This window comes from Pelophylax lessonae (genome assembly GCF_965119305.1).
Source record: "Pelophylax lessonae genome assembly, chromosome: 4".
In the NCBI taxonomy this organism is placed as follows: domain Eukaryota; kingdom Metazoa; phylum Chordata; class Amphibia; order Anura; family Ranidae; genus Pelophylax; species Pelophylax lessonae.
In genome coordinates this window covers 453,399,412-453,419,961 of record NC_138771.1, presented here as the reverse complement: position 1 = coordinate 453,419,961, position 20,550 = coordinate 453,399,412, and the positions used below count along the sequence as shown (strand labels likewise).

General features: G+C 45.7%; 1 protein-coding gene across 1 annotated transcript in view; it reads left to right on the top strand.

Annotated features, from left to right (window-relative positions):
- NDST1 (N-deacetylase and N-sulfotransferase 1) overlaps nucleotides 1–20,550 on the top strand; it is a 233,821-nt gene that overhangs the window by 98,547 nt on the left and 114,724 nt on the right. The window lies entirely within an intron of this gene.

The following is a 20,550-nucleotide window of genomic DNA, read 5'->3' as shown; positions in this document are numbered from 1 at the left end:
TGAGAGGACTGTAGGACTAGAATGGATTTGGGCAGTGAGCACCCCATTCTCCAGTGCATTGCACAGTGTTGTTAATCTTGCATTGTTAAAAGAGAAGTATGGCAATCAATGGAGCGCTGGGCTGTGGAGGGACAGGAGTGGCTGACTCAGGCTCTCAGCGACCCGCTGAGAGGCTGAGCCAGGTGTTGGTTCAAGCATTTGGGCAGATCCCAACCATATGGTCACAAAAGAGCCAGAGCCTGGACCGGCTCTGTGACGTCAGCCAACAGCAGGATTCAGCCCACTGTCAGCTAAAAATGGGTCTCAAGATTGCAGGACGGACTGCACTCTTGTGATCCACAGGAGAAGTACAGCTAAATGAGCTTTTGGCCCCTTTCACACGGGCTTTCCAATCTGGTCCGCCTATCAGCTTTTAGGTGGACCTGATTGGATGTTCCATGCAGCCCTATGGAGCAGCCGATGTCAGTGGAGCTATCCGATCCTGTCCGTAAAAATCCGGACGGATGAAAACCCTATTTTTCCATCCGTCTGGAGGATCGGATTAAAGCGGACAGGCGGTCCGTTTTCATCCGATTTTCCATAGAGGAGAGCGGGAATCTGACAGCTCAGTCTCTGCAAAGTAAGCGGAGAGCTGTCATCCGCCTGCTTAGCGGGGATCGCCGGATCGATCCCTGTGAGCAAAACGGAGTCCGTCGGGCGTACCGCCGTGTGAAAGGCCTTAATCTGTATCTACTGCAGTGATGGCGAACCTTGGCACCCCAGATGTTTTGGAACTACATTTCCTATGATGCTCATGCACTCTGCAGTGTAGATGAGCATCATGGGAAATGTACGGTAGTTCCAAAACATCTGGTGTGCCAAGGTTAGCCATCACTGTACTATAGCAATGCGATTACTGACAGGATGAGAGGGCAGAGTGCGGATCTCATCAGTGTACTAATGATGATGACCCTTCATGATCAACTGAACTGAAATGCAATTAAAGTGGAACTTTAGTCAGAAAATGATGATCACTTCAGGCTGGCCCCTTTTGCAAGTATAGCTATGCAAAACATTAAAACCGAAAACTGAAAATGAGTGCAACAGGAATAAACAGAAATGAGTGCCTATACTGTTTAAAATCTAGCAACACACACTGTCTCACCCTGCTTTTGCACATCCTCAGCTGCTCTCTATTTTTCGGCACTGTGCCAAATTGGTAGAGGCAGATCTGCCGACAGCCTAAAGATTTACTGTTCTCAGGGGCTCTGAGCTTCACCAAAATGGCAGCCTCCAGCAAGAAGAAACGGGACAATTACAGCACGCACCAATTTTGGTAGCATCATTATTAATGTGGAATGCTCTTGCTAAAGAACAATATTTTCATCAAGTTGTTCTGGGTGAAGTTCCACTTTAAGAAAAACAGCTTGGTCATCGACTCCTCGCCAGACTTTTGGGTGGATTTGCTTTTTTGAAAGCATTAGCGGGACGGTGAACCCTTGTTAAAGGATTTGTATAAGCATGACCCAAATTTACTGGCAAACCTCCCTTCCATGAGCACGTGGTAACATTTGTTCCTGTAGCATGAATTCACTTTTATTAGGATCTGTGACTTTGTCAGGCTTGCAAAATTCCTGCAAGGGCGGTTGAAGGAATCGGCAGGGTGCTCCAGGTCAGTTCTTGGAAACATCCCAAAACTACATCCCTCAAGAGCTCTTTCTTGACACACAGTATGTGCCAGGCTCTTGGGGGATGGAAAGAAAAAAAATCAATGTATACTTGTTAAAGTGATTGTAAAATCTCATTTTTTTTTTCTATTTAAATAACAAACTTGTCATACTTATCTGCTCTGTGCAGTGGTTTTTCACAGGGCAGCACAGATCCTCCTCTTCTTGGGTCCCTGGCTGAATTTATTGGCCCCTCCCTCTTGTTGAGTGCCCCCACAGCAAGCAGCTTGCTATGAAAGCAACCCGAGCCAAGCTGCAGCTCTGTGTATCCATTCAGACACGGAGCCGCGGTTCAGCCCCACCCTTCTCTCTCCTTATTGGCTAACTGCGTTTGACAGCAGCGGGAGCCAATAGCGCCGCTGCTGTGTCTCATCCAATCAGGAGGGAGAGTCCCGGACGGCTGAGGCATTCGTGGACACCACTGGATCTAGAGGGGGCTCAGGTAAGTATTAGGGGAGCTGAGGTGGGCTGCTGCACACAGAAAACTTTTTATCTTAATGCATAGAATGCATTAAGATAAAAAACCTTCTGCCTTTGCAACCACTTTAAATGGGACATAGGGATTATTATTATTACAGGTACTTATATAGTGCTGTTCATTTTACGCAGCGCTTTACATATATATTGTACTTTCACATCAGTCCCTGTCCTCAAAGAGCTTACAATTCAGGGCCCCTAAGGTCCCTTACACACGGGCGGTGCGCCCGACAGACTCTGTTTTGCTCAGCGGGGATCGATCCGCCGATCTCCGCTGTGCAGGCGGGTGACAGCTCCGTCTCCGCTTACTTTGCAGAGACAGAGCTGTCAGAGCCCCGTTCTCCTCTATGGGACCGCCTGTCTGTTTTCATCCTAACTTCTCCAATCCAATCCTCCAGACGGATGGAAATAGGGTTTCCATCTGTCTGGATTTCATGGACCGGATAGCAGCGGGTGTCAGCGGAGATGTCTCCGCTGACATCCGCCGTTCCATAGGGATGCATGGAGCATCCGATCAGGTCCGCCTGAAAAACTTAGACGGACCGGATCGGAAAGCCCGTGTGAAAGGGGCCTAACTCACATACTTACACATTTTGGGGCCAATTAACCTACCAGCATGTCTTTGGAGTGTGGAAGGAAACCCACGCAGACACAGCGAGAACATGCAAACTCCAGGAAGGTAGTGCCATGGTTGGGATTCAAACCCTAGTGCTAGTAGGCGGAAGTGCTAACCACTTAGCTGCCCATAGAGATGAGTTCATTTTAATTCTGTAGTTCAGCAGGCAGAGTGGACACCACTGGTTACAATTTCATGGCAGAAATGCCTCATGTATTAGCCCATACAGGAAGTTAGGAGCACCGTCAGATCAACAAGTATTTACGCACTAGCAGCATTTTTAAAAAAGCTCACACATGGGCATGTATTCGATAATAAATAGGTTTTATTTATTTTGTCTTAATAATGATTGTAAAAATGTCTTTGTAAAAGAAAAAAAAATGCATCCTGTTTGTCACATTCTCTGGCATGTTGGGAACGTGTTTCCATTTTTTTTTTTTTTGTCTTTCTTGGGTTCTGTGTCTTTCTTAGGCTGGTAGTCCAGGATCTCGCAGGCCTTGGTATCCTGCTTTCTAAGAGCACTGACATATTTCCCTGAGCGAAGGCTGACTCATGCACTCTTTCTGCGGCATCACCAAAATGCATCCTATTAAGCCCAGTCGAGTGGCCGTAATCCTCTGACAAAGTTGTAAATGAGCCATTGTTCTTGGCGAAGGGCCTTAGCGGACATCTCCATTCAGCGGACGTTTTTCTATTCATAAGAATCCTTTTTCTTTTCCTCCCAGTCGGCTGAAAAACACTTGGTCCACTAGGTCTAGCTATCTGCTGTTGGGTTAGTTTTTTTTTTTAAAGAGGAAGTAAACCCTCCCCCCAAAAAAAAAAAAAAACCCTGTAAGACAAAGGCATAATGAGCTAGTATGCATCGCAAGAGATTTTTCTGCCTAGTCAGGAGTAAAGACCTAGTTCCTTCCTGGGATCTCTGATCTTGGCAATTTTTTCTTTTTAAATAGATTTCCTGCCAGGCCCCCCTCCCTGTTTTCTGAGGCCTAGGGATCCCTCTAGGTGGCGCGCGGGGCCGCCATTTTCTTGTAGCCTGTGTGCTCTATGCACGGCGGCCATGTTTGTGTAGTCCGGTGGCCATTTTGCATTAGTTTGCCATTGAAAAAAGCGGCAGCCATGACAGTGGAGCCCTCTGAGCTGCGTTTTTAGCGGTGAGAGCCCTCCCCTCATCCCCTGGTGCTGACTCCTGGATCTTTTCGCTTCCTGATTGCCGCACATGAAGTGCAGATTATCCTGGTGGTTGCAGGTGCCTGTTTCTGCTGGGTGGTGAGTCCTCTCCCTCTCTGCTGAGGATCTGTGGTGCTCTGTTACTGGTGACCGGGTGGTGCTGCCGAAACGATAGGGGTGTCCTTTAGCAGTTTGTTTACACCTTTTTTTTTTGTGGGTCCCCCTATTGACTCATAGAGTCCTTGGAACACAATTCCCCACCTGATGCCCTCTCAGAGGCTGCGGGGCCCTCCGGGTGCCAACCATCCATTAATGCACTGACGACGGTCCTGGTGTCCTTTGTGTCCCGGTTGGAGGTGGTCTTTGGGCGACAGGCTAGCAAAAAGCACCCCCCGCCTTCCCCTGCCTAATCTGTCTCCTCAGATACTGATCCTGATTCTGATTCGGCCGCTGCGGACACGGGTCACTCTGCTGGGTCTGCGACCATGCGCCCTGAGTTCACAGATAGTGAGGATGATTCCCTCCACTTCTCTTCTCTACATCCTGTCAATGTGCTGATTTTATAAAGCTTGTCTGAGCTGTCAGAAAACAGAGGCCGGAGAGCTGAAGTTACACAGAGCTCAGTGAGGAGAGCTGATTTGAGGGAAGGGACACCCCCCCCCCCCCCCTTTTTCACACAGCAGTCTGGAACAGAGCTGAGGCTGTCAATCAGCTAGAGGTTCCTCCCCTGTCACCTATTTTTTCTTGGTGTCAGGAAAACTTGTCAGAAGTGATTCATGCTGATAGCAGAGGAACAACGAAGCAGACAGAAATGACACTTATGGGGAGATTTACTAAAACTGGTGCACAAAGTATCTGGTGCAGCTCTGCATGGTAGCCAATCAGCTTCTAACTTCAGCTTATTTAGTTACGCTTTAACAATAAAACCTGGAAGCTGATTGGTTTCTATGTAGAACTGCACCAGATTTTGCACACTCCATCTTTAGTAAATCTCACCCTTAGTGCTCTTAATTGAGCCCTATACACAGTAGAGGGATATGCCTTATGTCTGAGGTTAACAAACTGAATGTGTATTCTTGGATTTGAACTAGAGGTGCACCAAATGGAAATAAAAATACAGGATGCACTTTGCCAAATATGACAGTTTTTGAAAAAAGCTATATATTTTTATACATAATTTGTATTATTTTTGACCTTTTAATCCATATCATGAATTTAAATGAATGTGAATTTGTCAGCCATTATCGGCACCTTTTGGTGTAAAAAAAAAAAAGGTCAAGAAAAATGCATCCCTTTTAAATTCTATGTATGTTTTCCCCATTTGAAATGCATTGAAAATGCAGCAAGAAGGCATCAATAACGCACCCATTACATTTTTGATGTGTGAGTCACATGACCTGTGAAAATCACACCATAAGCTCAATAAAATCACGTGTGTTTGGTGCCTTTTTATCTGCAAAATCCCGAAAACACAATTTTCAGCCGATATGTTTTCGGCCGCTGAAATTTCTGTGCATCTCTAATTTGAACACAGCTGCAGTGTGTTCTGGATTACATCAAAACTTTACTAATACAATTGACGTGTCCTAGAGTTGCTTTTTCTTTGTACCGAATCCTCCAATTTTAATAATCGTTTTCTTTTGATGCCCACCAAAACTTTTTGCCTATGGACACCCAGCTCTGAAAGATGCAGCATGAGGTTTTTAGGTGATCATTCTTGGCATACACGGAGTTTAGCACATGCAGATCCATTGAGCATGTGAGATGGGGCCTGTCAGTGTAACCATATGTCAGGAATTACAGTAACAATAATCATTTTATGTTGCACAACACATGAGGTCCGTCTGTGTCAGCAGGTTTCTCTGTAACTGGATCTTTACTGCCATGGCTGGAATTGCAGGGGCCACCTGTTTACTTAACTTTTCACGAGTAATCCTGCGCCATCAGCTGCGGCCATGGAAAAATAAATAGACTTTCTGTGCGCATTTCTGAAATCCACAAACATGATGTCAGTTACCGTGCTGTTCTGTGTGGATTACCTTTCCTCTGGCCTACTGCCTAAATTGGAACTCCATGCAAAAGGTGAAACTCGGAGGTAAAATTAGTATTTGTGATGAGCTTTACCAGGCAAAGGATTTGTAAATCTGCGCAGCCAGTCTTTTGATTCAAGTACCTCGGCTGTGCTGTTTAGTAAGGGAGGTGACACCACTGCTTTGTGTTTCAGCTTTGCAGCCTCCTGTGTCATTGCTATGCCTCCAGCTTCCACATTGGGCATCATCACACATTCCTGGATCATTTTCCAGTGAGTAGGTAGATAATTCAGGAAGCCGTGAAAAGAAACTCTAGGCGAAATGCTAAATTCCCCATGGATAGGCTTTCGCAGGATCTTCCCAAAGATCTGGTAGAAGCACTGGCACCCCTAAAACTTTGGGGAGTTTGTGTAATTCCATACTTGGAGCAGAATAGAAGATCTATCAGAAGACCCAGCATGTTCTGGGCAATGACATTGCAAGGGGGCGGGGTTACCAGGATGTCATCAGGTTGCCCCACCCCTTAGTTTACTTAGCGGTTGTCATTCGGCGGGAGCCAGCGTCAGGTGCTGCCCTCCTTTCCTTTTTTTTTTTTTTTTTTGTTTTTGTTCGATGACTACCTTTGATCGTTATTAACATTGGATCTACACTTGGGGTAAATTTTTTAAAAAAAGGACTTGTCAAAAACAGCTCCTAAACGATATAAAAAGGTGCGCTCAGCTGCAAATATCTGAAATCAAAAAAACTGCTGAGATCAAACACTCCTTGAATAGTGAGGAGAAAACCCCCCCCCCCCCCAAAATAAATAAGATGCGCTTTTTTTGACTGAGATATTATCCTAAGTGCCGGTTCACACTAATACGACTTGTCAGGGGCCTTGGTCAGCCTGGCAAGTCATGCACCGTCTCGGTCCATTGAGTAGTACAGGACCGGTTCTAATAGGAGCGACACAAGTCGCTCCGACTTAGAAAAAGGGTCCTGTACTACTTCGGGGCGACCTGGAGACGACTTGCATTGACATTCATTTTATGAAGTCCGTGCAAGTCGCGCCGAAGTCGTGCTGCACGCGACTTCACAGGTCGCCCCCTAAGTCGGAGCGACCTAGTGTGAACCCTAGAGTGAACTCTTGTTGCCTAGAACAGTGTAACAAGTGAATTACATCAAAAATATATTTTTTTTGTGAATAGATAGCCACGATCTGTTTACAAAAAAATGGCAAATAATAAATGGTACAAAAAGTCCATAAATAGTCCAGTGCTCCACAATTCAATGTGTTTAGTGAAAAGATGATGCTCCAACTTTCCCACGTGCAAATACAACAAACTGTAGTGCAGATGAAATAATCCACAATGGAAAGTGTGTCACCACTGTGATAATTGGCCGCTTACTAAATCAAATGATCCCCACCAAGAGATCCCCTATGTATGTGAGTGGAAGTGCCTCTGAAGACAAGTGGAACACTGGACTATTTATGAACTTTTTGCACCATTTATTATTTGTCATTTTTTTGTAAACAGATCATGGCCATTTATTTACAAAAAAATAATTTTTGATGTAATTCACTTGTTGCACCGTTCTAGGCAGCAAGAGTTTCACTTATCTAGTGACACTTTGAACATTCACTATTTGATTTTGCTTATTGCACATTGTTTACTGCATCTGTTACCTAATCACTTTGAAAAAAATATCTCAGTCAAAAACAGCGCATCTTATTTATTTTAGAAAAATTGGCTCCTGTCTTTATACTATTTTGCCCCAAAACACCCCCCCCCCCCCCATGTTAAGGGGATCACTCACTCTTTTTTTTCTTAGCCTGCCGGGATTCATACGGATAAGGGTCCAGTATACATTTTCGGTAACCCTTCACTTTTTTTTTTCTCAAGTTTTCATTGCTAGCAATTCTGAAACCCCGCTGACAGCTGATGAGTCATCTGCTTTCTGGCTGTTCCCTAATAACCAGATATTCACTGGTTAAAGCGGAGCGCCACCAAAAAGGGGAAGCTCCGCTTGTTTGTCTCCCCCCCCTCCTCCTCTGCCACATTTGGCACCTTGCGGTGGGGAGGAGGGAGCGGGTACCTGCTTTTGACAGGTATCTGCTCCCACTTCTGGCTGACTTTGCCGCAGTGAACTCAGTTGAAATTCGGCCCCTACTCCTCCCCCCCCCCCCCCCAGACCATTCACAAAGCGCAGTGGCATCTTCACCCTTAGTCGAGATGGGGGCGACAACAGCACCCAAGAGCTGAATGAAAAATGGCCTTGGGTGAAGAAGACCCCTAAGGATTGGTAAACAGGTAAGTGTCCTAATATTAAAAGTCAGCAGCTACAGTATTTGTAGCTGCTGACTTTAAATCTTTTCTGAAGGAGCCTGGAGCTCTGCTTCAAGGACACTGGCAGCTGCCTGTGGAGGAAGAAAAAAACACTGGAACCTGGTGCTTAGCGGTGGCTAGCAGCTAAACAACCCAATTGCTCACTCTATCGGGAATTGTAGGCGGCTGCTCTCCTCAGATGGGGAAACTCCAAAGACTAAAAACACAAAAGAAAGAACGTGCAAATACCCAGTGTATTATTACCCTTCGACACCTTCTGAAAATGTATTTTTAATGCCAAAAACATACTCCCAAACATGAAGAGTAAAATCACATAAAACAAGTCCACCTCAATGTGGAAAGGACATGTCCCTGTGCTAGGACCGTTGACGCGTTTCAGGAGACATGCTCCCTTCCTCAGAGCTCTGGACTTGTTTTATGCGATTTTACTCCATGTTTTTGGCATTACAAATACATTTTCAGAAGGTGTCAAAGGGTAATGCAGTAGGTGTTTGCGCCTCCTTTCTTTTGTGTTTTTAGTGTTTAGAGAAGCTGTCAGCGGTTTTTTTTCTGCCAGGAAATTGCTCCCATAAACATACACACAAAAAAAAATCTGCTGTAAAAAGCTGAGGCTTCAAAAGCTCTTCTATACTAAAATAGTTTGCATGAACCCATAGGATTACACTAATTGCTTCTAGAAGTAGAAAAAAAAACTGACCAAACGCTGCTTCTAGAATCGTTTTTTTAACCTAGTGTACATGGAGCCAAAAAAAAAAAAATCTTTAGACATTCTTAACCTACCTTCAGTAATTCGATTTGGATTACACACTGGGAGAAATCCAGTCTAATCCCATCCAAAAAAAAAAATCAAATTTCTCTGGTATTTGATAGACTTGATGCTACAGAAGACTATCTACCGAACAAAAAGATCAAAAAAGAGAGCTCTAGAGGTATGAACATCTGAAGTTAACTTTTGAAAGCCAAGCTGTTCCCTACCCACTCCTACCTTCTGAAATTCTCTAAATTATTCAAAGAGTGTACCTACCACAAGGTCCAATGAAAAGACAAAAGAATGAGGAACCTAGCTACGTTTTAACAGATAAAGCATATACTGTACATGCAATCATCTGCCTTTTATTACAGGATTTGGTTTGACATGTGGTCTGTAAAGTGACTTCTGCTTTTATGTCAGTTCATTATATGCTTGGTTTTAATTGCCCAGTTCTCTGACAGGTTTAATTTAATAGGTAGATGGACTGTCTGGCGTATCTACTGCAGTCTTACCATGTTTACATGCTTTTGAAGATGATGGTAAAGAATTCTCTAGTGGCTTGTTTGCTTTTTGACTGTACACCGTTCAGTGTGACAGATCATAAATGGAAATAGAAAAATGTCCCAGTGAAACTTTTGCCACATCAGCATGATTACATTTCTACTTTTGTTGAAAGCAATAAAGAAGTCATCTCACCAAACAACCTTTTTTTTTTCTCCTGTCATCCAGCTGACAAAGTGCATGTAGCACTTGGTGTTGTCTTTTAGGTTGCGTTATTGCAGAGATAGAATGGTTAACAGTGCGCCCCCTCCCTTTACCACTGTCTAACCACAGATCTAGCAAGGAGGAGTCTTAAGGATGTCTAGGGATTAAGGCACTACCCTTTGACAAGTTATTTTGCTAGGTATGCAGGGAGAGGATGCATATCAGTTCCCCTATTCCACCCCCTTTGTCTAATAATTGGTTGCTAGGATTCTGCGGTCCAGGCTGCACCACATTATTGGTTGGTATGGTGCTGGCGGCTGGGCAGCCTACACTATGTAAACACCTGATGCTGTGTAGCCTAGCTGCCAGCTTCCTAGCAACCAGTAAAAAGACAGAGGGGATGGAACTGTGTGGGAACACTCGACAGAGGGGATGGAACTGGGTGAGAACCCTCCACAGAGGGGATGGAACTGGGTGGGAACCCTTCGACAGAGGGGATGGAACTGGGTGGGAACCCTCGACAGAGGGGATGGAACTGGGTGGGAACCCTCGACAGAGGGGATGGAACTGGGTGGGAACCCTTCGACAGAGGGGATGGACCTGGGTGGGAACCCTTCGACAGAGGGGATGGAACTGGGTGGGAACCCTCGACAGAGGGGATGGAACTGGGTGGGAACCCTTCGACAGAGGGGATGGAACTGGGTGGGAACCCTCGACAGAGGGGATTGAACTGGGTGGGAACCCTCGACAGAGGGGATTGAACTGGGTGGGAACCCTCGACAGAGGGGATTGAACTGGGTGGGAACCCTCGACAGAGGGGATTGAACTGGGTGGGAACCCTCGACAGAGGGGATTGAACTGGGTGGGAACCCTCGAGAGAGGGGAAGGAACCGTGAGGGAACCCTCGACAGAGGGGGTGGAACCGTGAGGGAACCCTCGACAGAGGGGGTGGAACCGTGAGGGAACCCTCGACAGAGGGGGTGGAACCGTGAGGGAACCCTCGACAGAGGGGGTGAAACCCGGGAGGGAACCCTTGACAGGGAACAGAATCGGTATGGAACCCTCGACAGAGGGGATGGAACCGGGTGGGAAGCCTCGACAGAGGGGATGGAAATTGGAAGAACCCTCGACAGGGGGGATGGAACTCGGGTGGGAACCCTGGTGGGAACCCTCCCCAGGGTTTGCTTAAGGAACAGGCACCTGAGCAATGGTAAATTAACTCAACATTCGTAATGCCCACAAATCAGGATTTATTCAGAGGAGAAATATAGAAATTAGAAAGCCAAAAATGAAGAAGGGAGTTTCTTTACATTTCAGTACCATTTTTATTAGAGAGCCTAATACAGACATTTAGACATGAATGTATGGACCTATATTACATTTTTTAGTGCTCATGAGAGATCTTCTTTAAAGCAATAATTTAACCATACATGCATTTATTGCAGAATTGTTATTGAATATTGATTCTTACTTGTATGCTATGCGTCCAGGTGATGTGAAAGGCTAGCTAGATGTCTAGCTAAAAGGTCATTGGATCTTCTCCACCTCTGTTTCTTTACATGAGGACTCTCAACATTCTGCAAATAGCACAGTGCTTGGTATTGCATAAATTGCCCAAAGAAAGCATGGTTTCCAGAATTGGGAGAACTTTCGCTGAAGGTGTTCCACCATCACAAGTAAAGCTGGCTATACACTAGTAGAATTTTGTTCAACATTTTTAGTTGCAGGAACACTTGTTCCTAGTTCTAATCATTAGTTTTGTAAAACTGGCGTCCATTTTCGACCACAGTGACAGGAAATTTGAAGGTGTACAAATTTGTAACCGCGTATGTGGTTCTTGTTCAGTAAAGGCCATTCATTCCAAAAGCGAAGGAAATCTTGAACTATTATTGAACATATTCAAATTTTCTGAGAATGTTCCTATGAATTTTCTTAAGGAAATTTGTACAATTTTTTTAGTTTAAAATACTTCAAGTGTATACCCAGCTTGAAGTGATACTAAAGTCTCATTTTATATTTCTTTAAAAATCAACAATATTATACTTACCTGCTCCAGAGCCTCCTCGTCTCGGGTCCTTCGCCGGTGCTCCTGGCCCCTCCCTCCTGTCGAGTGCCTCCACAGCAAGCAGCTTGCTATGGGGCCTCCTGAGCCGAGCCAAAGCTCTGTGCATCACAGTTAGGCCCCGCCCCTCTTTCCTCATTGGCTAACTGGCTTTAATTAACAGCAGCAGGAGCCAATGGCGCTGCTGCTATGTCTCAGCCAAGGAGAGTTCCGGACGGCCGAGACATTCATGCACATCGTTGGATCGAGATGCGGCTCGGGTAAGTAGGAGGGGGCTGCTGCACACAGAAAGTTTTTTATTTTAATGCATAGAATGCATTAGGATAAAAAAAAAAGTCTGGCCTTTACAACCACTTTAGGTGTGCTCCAGGATGTCAAAATTACTAACAAAAAAGATTATGGCAGACTGGTGCACTGCAACGATGCCTGGATGAGCAACTGAATGACTGACCAGACTTACGTTCTCAATGCCTAACTTTCAGTTTTTGTGTAATGTACTTTTAATATAGCTTTCTAGTGGTAAAAAGTCATTTTTAATAAAAATGGATAATTGAAGGACTGATGGGCTTGCCAAAGATACGGAAAGTCTTTCTTTACTAAAGAAACAAAACAAAAAAAAACTTTCTATGTGGTGAAACTACACTATATTGTCAAAAGTATTGGGACACCTGCCTTTATACACACATGAACTTAAATGGCATCCTTGGCTTAGTCTGTATTAGGGCTGGGCGATAAATCGATTTATCGATTTTTTAGTTTGGAACGATTTTTTTTTTTTAAACTCGAGTTTTTTTCTACAATACTTTTTTCCTGCCTCGGACCACCGCCGCGCCTGGATGTGACGTCAGCTGCGGGGCGGGCGGTGCGTCTGTACAGGCCGCGGGCTTTTAGCGTGCTGTGCGGATGCCGGAAGCGCTCGGCTCATTGGTTGGCGTGAAGTGACATGTAGCTGAGAGGCGAGGAACATGTGGGTTGCGATGTCTGTTGTACTGCGCATGCGCTACTCCTGGTGAACCGGTATCGCGACGGTTCAGGATGACGGCGGTCCTCAGTGGTCGTTGGATATGGAATCCATCAGACTGGAAATCCAGAGACAAGACCCCACCGTGATCTCTGTGATCGTGGCCCTTGTGGTTGTGCTGGTCAGCCTGGGTGAGTTCTATACAGGAGTGTCAGGATACATGTGTCAGTGTACCAAGAGAGGAATGTATGGGAGGCACAGGGAGCATCGTGACGATACAATTACCTCATATATGTACTAATAGGCTGTTATTTCTTTCTTTATTTTATTTTACATATTTTAATTACTTTTATTTTTTTTTATTTAACTTTATTACTATGACAAGGGAAGAAACACATCCCTTAGGATAGCTTGGGCAATGACAGGTACTCTTTATTGAGACATCAGACCCCTAACATCTCCCCTGCAATTCATCTGGTGAAACACTGATCGTGTTTGTAGCAGCCAGGAAATGATGGCACCAAAATCAGAAGTGATGAAATCCTTGTCACTGCCAGCCTCTCACCATAGAGGAGATCAGGGTACGGATGTTCCGTCATCTTCTCTATGGGCAACTGATCCAAACAGAGTCAGACACACATATACAGCGCTTCTCCTTCTCCTCAGTCCTCCCTCCAGACTCTGCAGTCATTTTTTAAGTGCATTGGAAAAAAAAATCGAAAATCGAATCGAAACTCAAATTTTTCTTTAAAAATCGAAGATTTTTTTTTTAGGCAAAATCGCCCAGCCCTAGTCTGTATGATTCAATATTGAGTTAACCCACCTTTTGTAGCTATAACAGCTTTAACTCTTCTGGGAAGACTGTCCACAAGATTTAGGAGTGTCTATGGAAATGTTTGACCATTCTTCCAGAAGCGCATTTGTGAGGTCAAGCAGTGATGGGGAAGAGAAGGCCTGGCTCGCAGTCTCCGCACTTATTCATCCCAAAGGTGTTCTATCCGGTTGAGGTCAGGCCAGCCAAGCTCCTCCACCATAAACTCGCTCATCCATGTCTTTATGGACCTTGCTTTGTGCACTGGTCCAAATTATTTGGGGGATTATGGTGTGGGTTTTTTTTTTCAGGGGTTGGGCCTGGCCAATTGGTCCCAGTGAAGGGAACTCTTAAGGCGTCAGCATGCCGAGACATTTTGAGCAATTTCATGCTCCCAACTTTGTGGGAACAGTTTGGGGATGGCCCCTTCCTGTTCCAACATGACTGCACACCAGTGTACAAAGCAAAGTCCATAAAGACAAAGATGAGCGAGTAAAACGTTTTAGCTGGACATACAATTTAATTGAGCTATGACAGATATAGATAGCATATGGAAGGGTGAAATCAGGTTATTTTTTATACCCACTGGGAAGATTCCCCTTCACTTTCTGCCCTAACCTCCTGTTCTCTAGAACTTTGGATTTCCCATCTTTTTCTGTTTTCAGTGACAGTGGTCACCAAGACAAACGTTGGGGTGAATCCGCCAACAGAGACACGGGCAGGAATGAAATCCTGACAGGGCCCCTAACTACTTGCCTTTGCATACATTTTAACTTTTTTTTTTTTTTTTTTTTAATCCAACAGTGTCGCTATGAGGAAATGATAATGGCAAACAATGACCTGGCACAGATTTTTTTTTTATGTGTCCCTTGTTTTGGGTCTTAGTAACAGACTGATAAAAAAAAAAGTGTATTTGAATTTATTTGCAGTGTAAAAAAAAAAAAAAAGGAATTTCTCGCTTGCACAAGCTGTGTAAATATCCTCTACCTTTTATAAAGAAGGTTGTTCCAACAAGTTTGAGTCTCTTAACAAAACAAAAAAAATGTGTATCAATATAGATGGCCTTGCAATACAAAGTAATGTCTATGACTTCGGCACTCGTGGCTACTTGCATACAGTGGCACTGTCAAACAATGACCACATAGGATAGGATGCATTCCTTCTTCGGCTAATAATTTTGCACCCGGCTCGGTATATATTTTTTTTGTTAAGCTGGGTGATTATCATGGAGCCACCACATGGCTCAAATTTCAGACAATCCCTGCAAAAATGTAAGCCTTTAATGGCCAGCTCAAGACTAAGGCCCCTTTCGCTTGGGCGGTGCGCCCGATGGTGTCCGTTCTGCTCAGCGGGGATCAATCCGCCAATCCCCGCTGAGCAGGCAGATGACGGCTCCGTCTCCACTCTGTGTGCAGAGACAGAGCTGTTGGATCCCCGCTGTCCTCTATGGGGGATCGGATCAGTTCTCATCCGATCCGATCCTCCAGGCAGATGGAAAATAGGGTTTCACAGACAGGATCGGATAGCAGCGGCTGTCAGCAGAGATGTCTCTGCTGACATCCGCTGCCTCATAGGGATGCATTGAGCATCAGATCAGGTCCGCCTGAAAAACTGACAGATCGGATCGCCCGTGTGAAAGCGGCCTAAGGGTCCTTTCACACGAAGTCTGTTCTGTTCCGCTGGGGATCGATCCGCCGATCCCCGCTGAGCAGGCGGATGACAGCTCGGTCTCCGCTCTGTGTGCAGAGACGGAGCTGTCAGATTCCCGCTGTCCTCTATGGGGGGATCGGATGAGAACGGACCGCCTGTCCGTTCTCATCCGATCCGCCAGACAGATGGAAAATAGGGCTTCCATCCATCCGGATTTCACCGACAGGATCGGAAACGGATGTCAGCAAGCATCCAATCCGGTCGGCCCTGAAAAACTGACAGGCGGATCGAATCGGATCGCCGTGTGAAAGGGGCCTAAGGGGGGAGGAATATGAAAGTAACCACACCAGAGTGCCCAATCATAAAGCAAAATGACAGACCGGAAAGTTAAGGAAACAAGGAATTGCTAATGGTGGTGATAGTGGAGGGGAGGGGTGCCCAAAATGCTCAATGTGGCATTGTGGGGGAACGTTTCCTTGGGAGTCAGCATGTGAACTAAGGACCCGCGCCTAAATAATAACCCTTGTCTCCTGTATTACTGAGAGTGATGTACCATCCACCCATAAAGATTCCTGGGGAAGGATGAGTCCCCAAATTTCATAAAAAGACACCCCAGTTCGTAGCAAGAGCGTCATCTTATGAAATCTGGCCTGCTCTATATTCTATAGAATCTTCACAGAAGGAGAATGGTGTCACCTTTGCTTAGTTGCTGCATGCAAAAAAACTGTGGTAGGTTAGTATAATGGAACTTTTTTCCTTTACAGGTACATTTTACATTTATTATCTGCAAGTGATTTTTACAGGGGAAGGAGCCGTACATCATAGGTTCATGAACACAGTCCTATGATTTCTTCCCGGATCTTACTGACAGCAAGATCTTATGAAAAATCTTGTCTGTGCACTTTACGTATGTAACGATACTGATATTTACATGTGTCCAAGGCAAATGTACCCTATTGGTTACTAAAACACTGGCGGCAAATCGATTTATTTATTTTTTTTAATACAAAATTGATTAATTTTTTATTAAAATGCTTTTGGAGGAGAAATCTATCTAAAGACTTAAAAAAAAAATTGTTTATTCAGCATGAAATGGAGCTTAGTTATGTAGCATGAGGCTGTCCTGCAACATTTACATTTTTGGTAAACTCATTCAATGAATCCATGCTCTGAAAGCTGAGATAACATGCAATTCATTGATGTATTCACACAATATTCACACAATTTCACACAAACTACCAGCAAGAATGAATACTTACATTTAAAGAGCACCTGTCATTTCAGATCCATCATGGCAGCGCCTGTTAGCAGGCATCCACTTACCTGCTGCTGCCGCCACATCCCTCACCTTGTTGTGTCACTGCAGCATTCCCATGCTGAATGGGACTTGTCGGTGAGTCAACAGCGGGTCAGAAGAAGAGCCACTGTGGGACAGAGATGACAGTTGCTCTTTAAAAATTATGATTTAAATCAAGCCTTTTTACTAGTGATTTAAATTTAAATCGTAAATTCGTAAATTACACTTTTTTTTGCGCAGACCAATAGTCAATTTTCTCTGTGCGCAAATACTTACATGTGTACAGTGTAAAATACGGTCCATGAGCAGGAATATGGATGCAGATTTTTATATTTAATTTTACGGATCTGAGCACAGCACAAGTTTGACTTGTGGCATGGGCCAATTGAAAACAATACACCTGCATTAGAATTTGTAAAAAAAAAAAAAAAAAACTGTACTGATCAAATCGCAGAGTTTTTTGCAGCTTTGTACATGAGCCCTAGGGGTCTGCTTTAAAGTGTTACTAAATCCACAACAGTAAAATCAGTCTGTATATGCAGTAAAGCACAGGTGTCAAACACAAGGCCCGCGGGCCAAATGCGCCCCCCCAGGCCATTCCATGTGGCCCTCGCACCTCCTGCAGCTGCGGCACACCCCTTGTCTCTGCCCCCACCCTGTCTCCGTAGTCGGCAGCAGAGAGGACAGAACTCCCTTACCAGATCCTGCACTTCTCTGTGCAGCTTCAGAAAGGCTCGTCTTTGATCACCCCCCCCCCCCCCCCCTCAGCAGTCCGCAGCAGAGTGTGGGGCAGAACTCCTACAGATCTTGCACCTCTCTGTGCAGCCGCAACACCACCTTGCCTCTGCCTCCCCTGGTCTCAGCATTCAGCAGACTCTGGAAGCTGACTCCAGCCCTCATCTGGTTCTCCACCAGACCCTGCACTTCCCAGATCCACCCGCATCTTCTTCCTGGCAGCAGCACAAGGTAAGGGGGTGCATTATGATGTAAGGAAGGGTGGGTGACTCTTGACTTCTGATGATGGCGGGGCTCTTGACATCTCATGTAAGGGGGGCGTGGGGTGCTCTGGACATCTAATCTTACAGATATAGCCGGCCCTTTGAGGGCAACTATAATGCTGATGCGGCCCGCAATTAAATTGAGTTTGACACCCCTGCAGTAAAGCATGCTTGTTCTACTCACTGTAGAACCTAAGGGGTAATCCTCTGCTTTGTGTAAAAAGGCTGTTTGATGCTGTCTTCTCTAATCCTCCCCTTAAACTGTCCCCATACCATCTACTGATAGTACAGGGCCTTGGGGGCAAGCTGCACATGCTCAGGTTGGTGTGTATTGCTATAGATTTTTTTTTATTTTGTTTCTTGGGAGAGTGCATGTGATCAGCACAGAGCCACTCAGCGCTGTCCAGACAGAAGGTCAGGGGTCCTGCAGTCTTATAGGGCAGCCAGTGCAGTATGAAAACTCCTCTTCCTACAAGTTTAACCACTGAAAGAAGTCACAAGACTGCTATATACTGATGAGAAAAGGTATTTAGCAGTTTAATAAAATAATTGCATTTCCATGTTCTGTGTACGGTGGGAAACCAGATATGGTGAATTCAGGGTCCTGGGCTTAGTAACACTTTAAGGCAGCAGTTGTGTTTTTATAACATGTTTTGTTATATTTATTGAGTTTTAAAGGGAGTACATACAGATAACACAAGAACGGCCATGCAGGGCCAAAAATACACAAAAACAATAAAGAGAACAAACAATCCCAACATCCCCAGACCCCCCTCCCCCTCAGGCAACCCCTCAAAAAGGTCTATGCAGTTTAAACAGGTAAAAAGTCCCTCAAGGGCAGGGTCACAAATCCAATCCCTTCAGTTTAGTGATACAGGAGAGTAGAAACTATGGAATCATGGGAACCTCTTGTGGAACATAGAAGGGCACAGCAGACAGGAAAACAGCCGGCCCGACAGGGCTGAAGGACTGAAAGCATAAGTCTGACATGCGAGGCAGACCCACCCAGTTCAGGCTAGGCAGCCGTCGCAAGACTCTCAATCCAAGCCTGCCAGACCTTCTCAAATTTTTTTGGGCAACCCCTAATCAAATATGTGGCCTTTGACATTGGTAATGCAGCATTAACCAACCCCTTCCAGTAAGAGATCGAGGGCGTGGTAGGTTTTTCCAGTACAGGATCAGAGCCTTCTTAGCATAATAGGGACAACAGTGTGCGCTGAGCTCTCTTGGGTGCCAAACCATCCACCAAACTAAGTAAGCAAACCGCCACCGTCATCGGGACCTGTATGGAAGTAACCTCTAGGATACAGTTGAGTATGTCCCTCCAGTAACCCCCAACCAGGGAACAGGACCAGAATACATGTGTCACGTACCTGGTCCGAAGCCGGAGTGTAGAGAGGGCTCCCCTTGCGGCTAGGTGCAGAACACCCCTGGAGGTGAGACAGGGAGTGCTGTGCCCGAAGTAGCACGGGTTGCCGGCTGGAATGGCCAGAAGGTGGCTGAGGCCAATGGGTGATAGGTCCAAGGCGGATCTGGAACACTGGACAAGCCAGGCAGGTGTGCTGCAGGAACAAGGTGAGTTGGATAGCCCACAGGAGACTGGTACAGCGGAGTCAATAGCCAAGCCGGGTCAGACACTGGAGAAAACAGGGAAAGTCCAGGGACAAGCCAAAGGGTCAAAAGCCAGAGGTATCAAGAAGAGTCGGTGGTCAAGCAATCCGGGTCGGCAACAGGAAATCCAAGGTAAAGGCAAAACAAGGGACACAGGGAGCTGAAGATCATCCAGCAACTAGTGCCTGTCATTTCTGAGTTTAAATAGGCCGTTTGGCGCCAAGCGCCGTCACGTCCCGCGTGCGTGTGTGCGCATTGGTGCACGCACGTTCTTAGTTGCACTTGCCCGGAGTTGGCCGCGCATGCGTATTCGCGCCAATGCGCGAATTCGCTGATTAGCCAAACTATTGGAGTTTACCTGACAGTGCCCCCCCCCCTGAGGGGCAGCCTCCGGATGCCCAAATGGGCTTGTTTTCCAGGAAATCTTTTAAAAAAGTCCCGTAACAGCCTGGGAGCATGTATGTCTTGTGCAGGTTCCCAAGAACTTTCCTCCGGAGGGTAGCCTTTCCATTTCACCAGATACTGGGTTTGCCTTCCTCTTCTACGGCAATCCAGAATGGATTCAACTTCATACTCCGTTTCGCCATGAACTAGAACTGGAGGTGGAGGCAAATCGTCTCTATTAGGAAAGAGACCAGGATTGGCCGGTTTGAGCAGGGACACGTGGAACACTGGATGGATCCTGTACGTATTAAGGAGGCACAGTTCAAAGGCCACAGGGTTAATTATTCTCTTGATAGGGAAGGGACCAATGCACCTTGGCCCCAACTTCCTAGATGGACAGGGCAACTTTAGGTTAAGGGTGGACAGCCACACCTTATCTCCCACTTTCAAGGCAGGACTGTCTTTCTTCCTTCTGTCATAAAACTGTTTGTAGTCTTCTTGTGCTTTTTGCATAGTCCTTTGTAGGAGTAGGAAATTTTCTTGGAGGAATGTTATCCTATCTTGCACAGCAGGTACCGTAGTTTCGGGCATCGGGCTGGACAGAAAAGATGGGTGGAACCCATAGTTCGCAAAGAACGGAGACTGATGTGTGGAAGCGTGAATGGAGTTGTTGTATGCAAACTCGGCACACGGGAGCAAGGCTACCCAATTGTCCTGTGAGAATGTAGAGAAACAGTGGAGGTATTGTTCAAGGGTCTGATTTGTCCTTTCTGTTTGGCCGTTACTTTGCTGGTGATACGCTGATGATAGACAGACCTCGATATTGAAGATTTTGCAAAGAGCCCTCCAGAATCTGGAGGTGAATTGTACTCCTCGGTCGGGCACAATGCTACTGGGCAAACCATGTAACCTCACAATTTCTTTGATAAAGGTATGCGCCGTGTCCACGGCCGAAGGAGTGCCAACCATGGGCACAAAGTGAGCCATTTTAGATAGG